Below are 13850 nucleotides of genomic sequence, written 5' to 3' on the forward strand. Positions count from 1 at the left end.
AACTTATTCTGTCCAATTATGTATCATTATAGTGGTCATTTGCAAACTCCAGAGGTGACACTTTCATTTCTCCTTAGCCCTCACACCACACAGTTGTTAATATTTATTTGAGTTGGGTCACGCCCTTCCAATTGCTATAGATCCGTAATGCATCTTACGGTTGTGCCTGTCACCTGCATGGGGAGGAATACTACATTGGGAGAGGTAACGCCTAGGGTAGGGTAGCTGACTGCTTATTGTGATCATTCATCTTTTGGTTTCCTGTAGCTTTGCTCTCTTTTTCAAACCCAGTGAACATACATACATTTCCTATTTCAAAGGAATTCAAACAATATATATAAGACCCAAGTTAAAAAGATTCTCAACAATTCGACTTCTCTGGTTGACATTAAGATACCCACCCCCAATAGGGGCCTTAACTCTCACATTTTAGAGCTCCATGACCTACATTTTTCAGGAGCAAAATCCTTTTAACAGGTTCTATAAGACTGGAATTTTGGAATCGGCGCATATAAATCAGTAGTATGGGATACATGTGATTACAATTTTTTTAGGGTGCGTAAAGAGGGAAAGAACCCTCATCTGCAATTTTGATGAAATTCGAAACATAGATATTCCAGTTCATTACAGAAAATATACCAGAAAAGTCTAATTCTTCAATTGCATGTAACACGGGCAACGCCGGGTAACTCTGCTAGTTAATCCTAAAATTAAATTGTAAAATTGAAATAGTTCTTAATTGCATTTTTAGTCCCCTGAATTCTTGTGTAACCACCCCCATTTTGGAAAGCCCTGGCCTAAACCACAATAAGACAAAGTGAGATAACCCTAGATACATCATATATTATATAGAAATACTATCTCTACATGATATATGAAGAGAAAAGACATCGATATATATATATATACACACATTTATTTATAGCAGACGTTCTACTCTAAGCTAGAAATAAAGGGAGATAATTATGAATATACGCGAGGATATTAAAACTGTTTTTAGAACAATAGAAGTGTTTAGGGAGGTGCTTAGGCATACAACAATAGCAACAACAACAACAAATGAACAGTTGAAAGTTTATCTTTATTTCAAAAGTTAATCTCTAACAACAGGGGAGACAAACCAGCAAAGGGATTTCTTTGTGATAGATAGATCTGCTAGAAGTAGTAGCCAAATCGACCACAATTCATACTTATCCCCTTAAAGAAGAATACGCTGGACAATGTGTGTGTGGCTCCTGTACATTAAGAATAAAGTTAGGGTGGTCATGGCCGGAATGCATTTGATCATAAATTTCTGACCTGGGACTAAGCAACAACATTTATGCAGAAATTCACTCTATTTCAATTAGACACATGAGGGCTTCATAGCACTCACATCTCTCAAGTGCTTCTCTGAGTGTTTCCAATGTACGTTTCATTGGATCACAACACCTATACCATCTGAGGAGCATCTGAAAGCTCTGTTCTTCTGTGTTGTAGGGATAGTCATACCTGATCATCTCTAGTTCAACTTGTCTAACTCCTAATTGCCTTCCTGCAAAAGATACAAAAAGAAGAAATAATTGCAACAACATTAACAATAACACGAAAGATATGAACCGTGGGTTGTAATAAATATAACAAAGAAACTAGTAAACAAACATGAATAAGGTAAGACAAAGTTCTCTTTTTCTAAGAATGCTGATTAAAAAATAACAAAGTTGAAATAAGGTATAAAGATACTCATCATCATTTAGGGCCTACTTTTCATGCCGGCATGGGTCAGACAGTTTAATTGAAACTGGTAAGCCAGAGAGCTGCACCAAGTTCCAGTCTTATTTGGCATGGTTTTTACAGTTGGATGCCCTTCCTAATGCCAACCACTCCAAAAGTGTAATAAGTACTTTTAATGTGCCACTGGCACAGGTGCCAGTTATGTGACACAAAGATCGACCACGAATATCATATTACTTGGCTTGAGGGGTCTTCTCAAACATGGCATATCGCCAAAGGTCTCCATCACTTATTATTGCTGTGATGAGGTGCTTCACCACCTCATGCCATGTCTTCTTGGGTCAGCTCCATCCACAGGTTTCCTCCCCATTTAGAGACAGGCACTTTTTTTACATCGGCTCCCCTCATCCAAATGCAGCACATGACCATAGCAGTGCATTTGTCTCTCTTGAACACCAGATCTGATGCCTCTCACTCCCAACTTATTTGTACTTGCATACTGACATTGCGCATCCACCAAAACATACTAGATTCATTTCTTTCAAGCCTACACATGTCCTCAGCAGTCACAGCCCATGTTTCACTGCCGTGTAGTATGGCTGTTTGCACAGAAGCATCATACAGTCTGCTTTTAATTCGGAGGGAGGGACTCTTTGTTACCAACAGAGGTAGGAGCTCTCTGAACTCTACCCAGTCTATTCTTATTCTAGCAGCTATATTCTCAGAGCACCCACCTCCACTGCTGACTTGGTCACCCAGATAATGGAAGGTATACACTACTTATAAGTATTTGCCCTGCCATTTCATGGAATCTATTTTCTGTACATTTCTAGAATTTATTGAATCTGTGCACATTCCACACACAAAATCTATTTTCCCTGTTAACCTTCCTCTGATATGGCTGCACCTCTTATGTGTCCATAGCTAACATTGGGTACATCTTAAGGAGTTTATACACCTTTTCTACAGATCTTGCAGGGCCATCAACCTAAAGAGCTGCATTCCTACTTACTAAGACTTTCATTTTTGCTAGATTAACTCTAAGGCTCCTTGATTCTATACCTTTTTTCCACAACTGAAATTTCTTTAGTTATGGAAATGATTTGACTATAAGAAAAAGGTCATCAACATAGAGGAGCTCCTAGGGGAAGCCTTAAATTCCTCTGATATTATCTGGAGGACTATCATGAACAAGTGGCGGCTGAGGACCAATCCTTGGTGAACCTCTACTTGTTCCCTGAATTCATCACTATACTCGTTTCCAACCCTCACCTTACTGACAGCATCCGTGTACATGGCTCTCACCAACCACTCCTCTATCCCTGCTTTCCACATTGATCACCAGATAAGGGAGAGGGGAACCCTTTGAAGGTTTTCTCCATCTCAGCAAAAGACAAGTATAGAGGTTTCTCTTTGGCTATGTATTTCTCTTGCAGTTGCCCTGCCAGAAATATAGTATCAGTGGTGCTTCTCCCTGGCACAAAACCAAACTGCATCTCATCTAGACTAGCTCTCCTCCTAATTAGTTGAGCTCTGATCCTCTCCATAACTTTCATCACCTGATCCAGCAACTTGATACCTCTGTAATTATTTCTATCTAAGGCATCACTTTTACCTTTGTAGCAGTTGACTATGGTGCTGCTACACCAGTCATTGGGTATGGCTCCTTCGTGAAGCACCTGATTTACCTATGGGTGACTAGATCATAACCCACACCACCAGATATTTTAAGCATCTCAGTGGGGATTCCTGATGAGCCAAGGGCTGTGCTGATCTTCATATCCTCCATGGCTTTAACTACCATGTTACTGTCTAATCAAATTGCTGGTTCTCCTGTTGGATCCACATTAAGCAGACACTCCTTCTCCCATTAATTCTCTACATTAAGAAGCCTTTCGTGGTGGCACTTCCAAGCCTCTTTCTTTGCAGAGTCACTAACTGCAAGAGAATCATCGTCAATGCAAACACACTTCTCTCCAACAACACCACATTTTCCCCTGGCATACTGTTTTGTAAGACATTGGCAAATGTCTTCCTTTCTACTTCCCTTCTGGCTAAGTATACCTGCTTCTTAGCTTCCCTTCTTGCTGCCTGATAAAACTCTTTGTTACCACCATCCTTCCAGTACTTCCAAGCCTGTTTCTTTGTTCTAATAACCCTGTCAACTAACTGTACCACCACCATGTCACCCTAGACCTGGTTTGGACTTTGCATAAACCACTAATTGGTCTGTGACTCGCAGCAAATTGTTTCATAGAAACCTCCAGTTATCCTCTATTTTGCAAGGCTGTAGCCCCTCCTCCTTCTCATCAAATGCTTTAATTAGAACATCTCTAAATCTCTGGCTATTCAAAGAATCCTTAAGCTTCCATATCCTTCTCTTCCAAACTAGCTTGCTTCTTGGAATCCTTTGTGCCACTAACTTGAAGTCACTAATGAGTAACCCATGCTGAGGGGTATATTCTCCTCCAGGGAAGGACTTTGCATCTATGAGCAACCATGATTACACCTTTCTGTAGTCAATCTTGCTAGCATGGTCACCAGATTTATAGGTTTTCGGGTGACTAGCTGGTTTTCTGAAGTTGGTGTTTCAAATCAGTAGCTCATCTGTATCACCGAACTCCAACGGCCTTGTTCCCTTCTCATTTTGGGAACCAATCCCATGGCTCCCATGCACCCTGAGGAAGACACCTGCTTGCTACCCGACAGGTTCATTGAAATCACCAGTTACAAAGGAAAGTAACTGAAAATTATCGAGAAAATTAATGGTAAATAGATAGCAGGAAAAGTGTGTGTGTGTGTGTGTAGACAAAAGTGTTACTATTTGAGCCACTGTTCTGTTTTCTCTGCTTTCTATTCCTTGGTGGGTACTCAGGTACCTTCAACATGAAGCCCTATCTAAAGCAATTATCATTAGACTTGGTGGCTTGATTCTCAACCATGACCAATTAAGGCGCTGTAGATATTATCCAACCACCTAGTTCTCAGTCTAACCCTACGTCTCCTGCCACTTGGCTCAACTTGATGAATCTATTTTGCAGTTCTTTCCTGCAACATTCTAATCTGATATCTGTAGAAGCAGAGCTGTGGAGATTTAGTGGCCCAGCCTGGAGAAACTCCCAGATCTCTGAGCTGTGTGCATCCTTCTGAGTAACATTACTTCAGGGACCCTTTAGAGGATTTCCATTTCAGTTGCTTGGTATCATCACATGACAATGCCTGAAATAGTGTGATGCCTCTCCTCCTCTAATTAATACTTATAAAATATCAACTTCTAGAAACAGCTACAAAGTGGAGATTGAAGTATGAAAGAATACCAGTAATATTAGGTACACCTGGACTAATTAAAATGGAAATGGACAGGACACAAAGTACAAAATATAATACTGTCAGGTACACGTAACATACTTCTAGACTCGTAATAAGGATTTCTTTTACTGGACCAATGCCACAATTTAGAGAGAAGTCCGAGGTTTTAGAGTAAAGCTAACAATGAGAAGAGTTTTAGTTTTGTAGGAAAGAAGACGGGAGTCACCACCATCTACACCAAACACATGCAGACGCTTAGGGCCTGAAGGAATCACTGCATCTACCAACATCTCCATCATCTGGGAAGTTACCATATTTGATAAGCAGGAAGGTAGAAGGGGTTAATAGGGATTCTATATGGTGTACTCAATGCACACAATAGGTGATGTGGGGTCAGAGCTGTAATCCCTACTGACAGATAAAGAATTCTCTTTCTGAATGAAGGGTAGATTGTATGAGGTATATTTCTAAAGTGCAGTGATGCATTGAATGTGGAGGATGTATGAAAACTGGCAAGAAATGAGGTGAGAATACTTCACGAGAAGTGTAATGTTAGTATATAGGAATGCTGGAGAAAAGATGAGCTGGAAGAAAAACTGAGTTTCAGAAGAATCAGAGATTTTGCACAGGAGAGGAAATGATAAAAATATGGGAAGGATGTGGAAAAGGAAGTTTGGACCAAAAATTGACAGAAAATGCAAGAGGAAGGACATTAGAGGTTAAACATGAACCAAACCAGGTTTTGGAGGAGGAGTTCACTAACACATTCAAACATAGAAAAATGGGCATAAGATGAGGATGATGATAATGGACTATTTTCAAAGAATCGATTTTACCCCAGTATATGACTGGTACATTCTGTGTGATTCTCAAAGGTATAACACGTTGACCATGTTATAGATGATGTCTTCTCTCAATTTAGATAAAACATTTCTATCAGCTGACTGAGAGGATATTATGTTGACCCCCTGTGTCAGAGGCCAACAGTTCAAATCTAGTCCCTAGCAATGCTCTAGGTTCCTGGTAGAAACACCTCACTTTAGTACAGTTTACTTGGATGTAAATAGGTACAGTGGAGAGGTACAAACCATTGCTGTAAATAACGGGAACTTTGTATAAGCGATATCTGATGTTGTTACACATTCAGACAAGGTGAAATGGAATGTTGTGATTTTCATGCCTTTCCAAATGATATTTCTAATGTAAAGGGGAATGAAAGGAGTTCAAAGGAGAAATGGAATAGCAGTAGACTTAGTGACAATATAAAACAAACCAAAACTTTGTCATTAACTCACCTGTCTACCCTTAAACAACATATTTTACTTTTCTCTTCCAAAAGATAATATTAACATTATTTGTGTTTTTTTTGTTTATCCATTATTACCAGCTCTTTGGATATTTTCTGGAATTTCAGTGATATCGATATGTTTAACTTTTGTTATTATACAGCTAACCTATCAATTAGACATTAGGAATGGAACCTGTTCTCAGTCATTTTAACAGACAGGTGAAAGTAATATTTATAGAAATCTTTTAGGTATTGTTATTCTATACTCACCCAGTTCCATCCATTTACCTCCTAATTTCTTAGCCACTCTGTGAAGATGCATCTCCGTCAGCATTACCCTCTCTGAAATAAATATTTCCAAAGTTTATAATTTATAGTAAAATTTCTTTATTTCTATAAATAATCTAGGGTTTAACAGGCATTTCTATCAACAATGGTCAACTGGTGACCATTATGGCTTGGTCAATATTTTTATACTTTCTAATATACTAATATTAACTCTATTGTCTTCTGAATTGTCCATTTTATAAGCCATGCTAACCACGCTGGATATTTTCTGGAATTTCAGGAATATCAATATGTTTAATAGAATTATTATACAGCTAATCTTTCAATTGGGAATTAGGATGATGTCTTCTCTCAATTTAGATACATCATTTCTAACGACTGACCGAGAGGATATTATGTAGACCCCTGTGTCACAGGTCAACAGTTCAAATCTAGCCCCAAGCACTGCTCTACGTTCCTGGTAGAAACATCTCACCTTAGTAAATGTTTAACTAGAGGGTAATCTTGAATTTTAACTGTCCCAATTCACAGGCCACCACTATGTCCTCTGAATCAGTTGATATTTGTTATGTAGAGAGGAATGAAAGGATTTCAAATGAGAAATGCAATATTGTGATGTTCATGCCTTTCCAAATGATATTTGCAATGCAAAGGGAAATGAAAGGGTTGTCTGAGGGGGTTTTGTCCTAGGGAGGTTTTGTCTGGGTCCCATAAATGGTGACTCTTTTACCTAGCCAAGATTTTGACTTTATTACTGTGACTTTTTTCTTGTGATTTCATTACTGGTCACCAGTTTTACAATTCTTTCTGTATTCTATAACTGTCACATTTTAGAAACATTTCTCACGGCACCAGCACACTTTCCGTGAGTTTTTTACAAGTCCAGCTAGTATTTTATTATTGTGAGATATTCCTGTGATCAATGGTCAACTGGTGACCAATGTGTTTTTTGACACTATTTTTATATTTTCTACAGTAGAACCACCACAGAATAGACTAACCTTCCTAAACCTCTTCTCTCAAGTAAGATATTCTACATAATCCTAACAATATAGCAATTATCTTCTTTATCACTACCAGATGAAAATACTATTCTAGTTTTCTTTTTCTAGTCTTGTACCTGTACAAAATCAATGACAAGTATTTCTACTCTAACTTCTAGAATTCCGTAACCGACATTCTTCTAATTTGCAGCTTAATTCGAATGTCAATCAAGTCGGTCCTCCAAAGATCTAGCCACAATATCATGACACACCTCTTGAAATAAGACAAAACATACACCTGATCTCTTTGTTGAAGGTTGCTGCCTGCAATCTTTTATTTTAACTGTCCCACATCACAGGTCAAGACTATGTCCTCTGAAGCAAGAAATATTTGGATGTCTTTCATCTTCCTTAATGACTCTACCCAGGTGGAGCAGGGGATGATGACAGGTATCCCAAAAATGCTTCAGTATAATTGCACAAAACTTCATCAACTACACATCCCTCTCCCTACCCGCATTATTGCACTGAAAATACTTTAAATGCTACACAGGAAGCGAGACTCAAACAAACATAAAGACGATCGGGATAGACACCAAGCAGCAATCCCCAGATCTTGTATTTGCCCACAAGCTTTGTCTTATCTATTGCTTGTAACCAATCCTCAGTTTGTGCCATCATCTGAATGCCTCTACTCTCACTCAACAACATAGCTTAACATCGTCCTAAACATTTTACAGGACAGTCTTTAACATTTGGCATGGATTCTTCTGCAAATTGGAACTTCACTTGCTTCAGGGGATCTTTCATAAATGGCAGACTGAATTATTTATTTGCTTGAAACCCCTTTACTCACCAAGTACCTAGCCAGTCCACAAGTAATTGCATATCCTTTTCGTCTGTTTTTAGCTTGGTTATGTCATTCGTTAAGGCCTTCTTATGCGATTGCCATTCGGATCAATCTACTGATCAATGTAACTTATCCATAAAAAGCACAAACTAAATGACGGACATTGTACAACCTACAGTAATTCCATTTCCAAGAAAATGCCAGTCTGTTGTGAAGTCTGCTGTTATTAGCCGTGTTATGAAACTGTTGCATTTGACTCCTAATTAGATCTGTCATCTTCTCCAGTTTATAAAATCGATTACTGCCATCAGCAATTTCTGTTGTAGAGAAACATAAGCAGGAACTGGATAGAGCCATACAACATTCAAATCTCTTTTATTCTCCATTTTCTCTCCTATGGCATTCCATGTGGAAAATGGATGTTCCATATGCCCAGGAATTTAGAAGATTCTAGTCTTATGCACACTCTCAGTCCCATAGCAAAATTATTTTATAGGTTTGTAGCTGATCTGATAACAAGTACATCTATGTAAATGTTGCCGTCTACTTTTACAATTGAAATGGGTCTCAACTGGTCGCTTAGTTCTGCTTTAGCATCCTCTGGTAAGTAAACTCTGCCTGCCTTGCACCAATCATCAACCAGTTCGCCAATAAGCCACAGCTCTCTCACTCTTGGTACAGCTTATAATTCAATTGAGTACAGTACTTGTACTTGCACTCTAAACTTTTGTCTTCTTCATTAAAATTATACACTTCTGTCTTGCTGAAACCACCAAGCTGAAATTTCATTGCTGCTCACATTGGCTGCTTCAAACTAGCCATGAGTGGAAACTGTTGACGTCGCTTTCGCTCACTCAAGGTTTCCTGTATATTCCTAGCTTTGCTGCACTTTAGCTGGCTGATTTTAACATCTGCAAACTGCTTTCAAGATAAGGGCCCTTAATGAGAAACTCTCTAATTTGTTTAACCTCTGAGATCTCTTTGCATAGGTTAGAGAGGAACAGTTATTCTTCTTGAGGACATAACAATGTTTCTAGTGCTTGTAGCAGAATAAAATGTATCAAGAACCCTTTAGAATATGGTAGAAATTAGGAATAGCAAAACAGCACGAGTAAGTTAGAACGTTTAAATGAAATGTATTCTCCAAGGAAGGAAGTTGGGCAGTACCTCTGAATAAAATCTCACTTGGACATTGACCACCCATCAAAAACATGGCAACATGGAAAGCAGATGATAAATAATGAGCACAATATCAGAGATTGTATTGTGTCTTATACTTGAACAGAGACAGAGAGTAAGAGACTGCGCTTATCTCAGAAGCAAACCAAACTCTTGCACTTGCATATGAACAATGAATTTAATAATAGATTTACTATCAGTGCAAAATGATATGGAATTTTATATGGGAACACTTTCAATCTTAAGTCTGCCAGAATATGGCATGAGGCTGAACAACAACAATAAACTATCATAAAAATATAAAACAAACAAAAACAATATGCTTAGCTCATTTGTTTACCCCTAAACAACAACATAATTTATTCTCCTATTCCAAAAGGCATTATTAACCATATTGTCTCTGCTAATCTCAGCGGTTATCCCTGAAAGTTCAGTAACTCTCTTTAATATTATTAATTTAAGGTTAACCTTTCAAGTGGAAATTACAAATGGAACCTGACCTTACTCAATCTGACAAACCAAGAAACTCAGGTGAAGGCAACATTTACAGAAATCAATAAATTCTTGTTATTTAATACTCACTTCTTGCGCTATGTGCCACTTGCTGGTCTTCCTTGTCTTCTACTTTTGGAGTTGCTGAAATAAATATTTCTCATTATAGTATAATTTGGTTAATTATCCTAATAATCTATATTCTATTATTGTGAAACTTTTCTATCATCAATGTTCCACAAATGACCGCTATGGGTTTGGTCAACATTTTCATACTTGCTACAGTGGTACCAAAACAAACGAAAGTAACCTTCCTGAACCTCTTTCTTCTACTAAGACATTCTGCATAATCCTATCTTTGTAGCCATTATCTTATTTAATTATTACCACTTGACAATAATTCTTTTCTACTTTTGTCTTTCCTGTCTTATATCTCTGCCAAATCAATGGCATGGCATTCTTCACTCACCTCTCGACTTCACTAACAAGCATCCTTCGTACTTCCTGCTTTACTGCAATATCAATCAAAATGGTCCTCCAAAGATCTACATACAAAATCACGACACACCCCATCAAGCAGGATGAACATACACCTGCTCTCTTTAATGAACTTTGCTAACGGTTATCTTTAATGTCAACTGTTCCACAGAGCAAATCACCGGGATATTCCCTGGATGGAAAAACAGTTGAAGACATTTGGATGTCATTCATCTTCCTTAATGACTCTACCCAGGTGGAGCAGGGGATGATGACAGGTATCCCAAAAATGCTTCAGTATAATTGCACAAAACTTCATCAACTACACATCCCTCTCCCTACCCGCATTATTGCACTGAAAATACTTTAAATGCTACACAGGAAGCGAGACTCAAACAAACATAAAGAAGATCGGGATAGACACCCAGCAGCAATCCCCAGATCTTGTATTTGCCCACACGCTTTGTCTTATCTATTGCTTGTAACCAATCCTCAGTTTGTGCCATCATCTGAATGCCTCTACTCTCACTCAACAACATAGCTTAACATCGTCCGAAACATTTTACAGGACAGTCTTCAACATTTGGCATGGATTCTTCTGCAAATTGGAGCTTCACTTGCTTCAGGGGATCTTTCATAAATGGTAGACTGAATTATTCATTTGCTTGAAACCCCTTTACTCACCAAGTACCTGGCCAGTCCAGAAGTAATTGCATATCCTTATCGTCTGTTTTTAGCTTGGTTATGTCATTCGTTAAGGCCTTCTTATGCGATTGCCATTCGGATCAATCTACTGATCAATGAAACTTATCCATAAAAGGCACAAACTAAATGACGGACATTGTACAACCTACAGTAATTCCATTTCCAAGAAAATGCCAGTCTGTTGTGAAGTCTGCTGTTATTAGCCGTGTTATGAAACTGTTGCAGTGACTCCTAATTAGATCTGTCATCTTCTCCAGTTTATAAAATCGATTACTGCCATCAGCAATTTCTGTTGTAGAGAAACATAAGCAGGAACTGGATAGAGCCATACAACATTCAAATCTCTTTTATTCTCCATTTTCCCTCCTATGGCATTCCATATGGAAAAGGGATGTTCCATATGCCCAGGAATTTAGAAGATTCTAGTCTTATGCACACTTTCAGTCCCATAGCAAAATTATTTTATAGGTTTGTAGCTGATCTGATAACAAGTACATCTATGTAAATGTTGCCGTCTACTTTTACAATTGAAATGGGTCTCAACTGGTCGCTTAGTTCTGCTTTAGCATCCTCTGGTAAGTAAACTCTGTCTGCCTTGCACCAGTCATCAACCAGTTCGCCAATAAGCCACAGCTCTCTCACTCTTGGTACAGCTTATAATTTAATTGAGTACAGTACTTGTACTTGCACTCTAAACTTTTGTCTTCTTCATTAAAATTATACACTTCTTTCCAGCTGAAACCACCAATTTGAAATTTCATTGCTGCTCAATTGGCTGCTCCAAACTAGCCATGAGTGGAAACGGTTGACGTCGCTTTGGCTCACTCAAGGTTTCCTGTATATTCCTAGCTTTGCTGCATTTTAGCTGGCTGATTTTAACATCTGCAAACCGCTTTCAAGATAAGGGCCCTTAATGAGAAACTCTCTAATTTGTTTAACCTCTGAGATCTCTTTGCATAGGTTAGAGAGGAACAGTTATTCTTCTTGAGGACATAACAATGTTTCTAGTGCTTGTGTCAGAATATAATGTATCAAAAACCCTTTAGAATATGGTAGGAATCAGGAATAGAAAACAGCACGAGTAAGTTAGAACGTTTAAATGAAATATAATCTCCAAGGAAGGAAGTTGGGCAGTACCTCTGAATAAAAACTCACTTGGACAGTGACCACCCATCCAAAACATGGCAACATGGAAAGCAGATGATAAATAATGAGCACAATATCGGAGATTGTATTGTTTCTTATAGCCAGTATCCACCTTGAACAGAGAGAGAGAGAGAGAAAGAGACTGCGCTTATCTCAGAAGCAAACCAAACTCTTGCACTTGCATATGAACAATGAATTTAATAATAGATTTACTATCAGTGCAAAATGATATGGAATTTGATATGGGAACACTTTCCATCTTAAGTCTGCCAGAATATGGCATGAGGCTGAACAACAACAATAAACTATCAGAAAAATATAAAACAAACAAAACCACTGTGCTTAGCTCATTTGTTTACCCCTAAACAACAACATAATTTATTCCCCTATTCCAAAAGACATTATTAACCATATTACCTCTGCTAAACTCAGCGATTATCCCTGAAAGTTCAGTAACTCTCTTTAATATTATTAATTTAAGGTTAACCATTCAAGTGGAAATTACAAATGGAACCTGACCTTACTCAATCTGACAAACCAAGAAACTCCGGTGAAGGCAACATTTACAGAAAACAATAAAATCTTGTTATTTAATACTCACCGATTGCGCTATGTGCCACTTGCTGGTCTTCCTTGTCATCTACTTTTAGAGGTTCTGAAATAAATATTTCTCATTATAGTATAATTTGGTTAATTATCTTAATAATCTATATTCTATTATTGTGAAACTTTTCTTCCATCAATGTTCCACAAATGACCGCTATGGGTTTGGACAACATTTTCATACTTGCTACAGTGGTACCAAAACAAACGAAAGTAACCTTCCTAAACCTCTTTCTTCTACAAAGACATTCTGCATAATCCTATCTTTGTAGCCATTATCTTATTTAATTATTACCACTTGACAATAATTCCTTTCTACTTTTGTCTTTCCTGTCTTATATCTCTGCCAAATCAATGGCATCGCATTCTTCACTCACCTCTCGACTTCACTAACAAGCATCCTTCTTACTTCCTGCTTTACTGCAATATCAATCAAAATGGTCCTCCAAAGATCTACATACAAAATCCTGACACACCCCATCAAGCAGGATGAACATACACCTGCTCTCTTTAATGAACTTTGCTAACGGTTATCTTTAATGTCAACTGTTCCACAGAGCAAATCACCGGGATATTCCCTGAATGGAAAAACAGTTGAAGACATTTGGATGTCATTCATCTTCCTTAATGACTCTACCCGGGTGGAGCAGGGGATGATGACAGGTATCCCAAAAATGCTTCAGTATAATTGCACAAAACTTCATCAACTACACATCCCTCTCCCTACCCGCATTATTGCACTGAAAATACTTTAAATGCTACACAGGAAGCGAGACTCAAACAAACATAAAGAAGATCGGGATAGACACCCAGCAGC

General features: G+C 38.2%; 1 long non-coding RNA gene across 3 annotated transcripts; it reads right to left on the bottom strand.

Annotated features, from left to right (window-relative positions):
- Positions 1-1062: 1062 nt before the first annotated feature.
- Positions 1063-13825, bottom strand: LOC118768445. 3 transcript variants are annotated; one of them, XR_005004289.1, is made up of 4 exons: positions 13032-13825; positions 10193-10246; positions 6581-6648; positions 1063-1534 (listed from the first exon to the last, which is right to left on the bottom strand). It is a non-coding gene; the product is annotated as an uncharacterized LOC118768445 (long non-coding RNA). The 3 variants fall into 3 exon arrangements; XR_005004288.1 differs by having other exon boundaries at positions 6581-6652; XR_005004287.1 differs by lacking the exons at positions 10193-10246; positions 13032-13825 and having other exon boundaries at positions 6581-8676.
- Between the last annotated feature and the right edge of the window lie 25 nt (positions 13826-13850).

This window comes from Octopus sinensis, linkage group LG29 (genome assembly GCF_006345805.1).
Source record: "Octopus sinensis linkage group LG29, ASM634580v1, whole genome shotgun sequence".
NCBI lineage: Eukaryota > Metazoa > Mollusca > Cephalopoda > Octopoda > Octopodidae > Octopus > Octopus sinensis.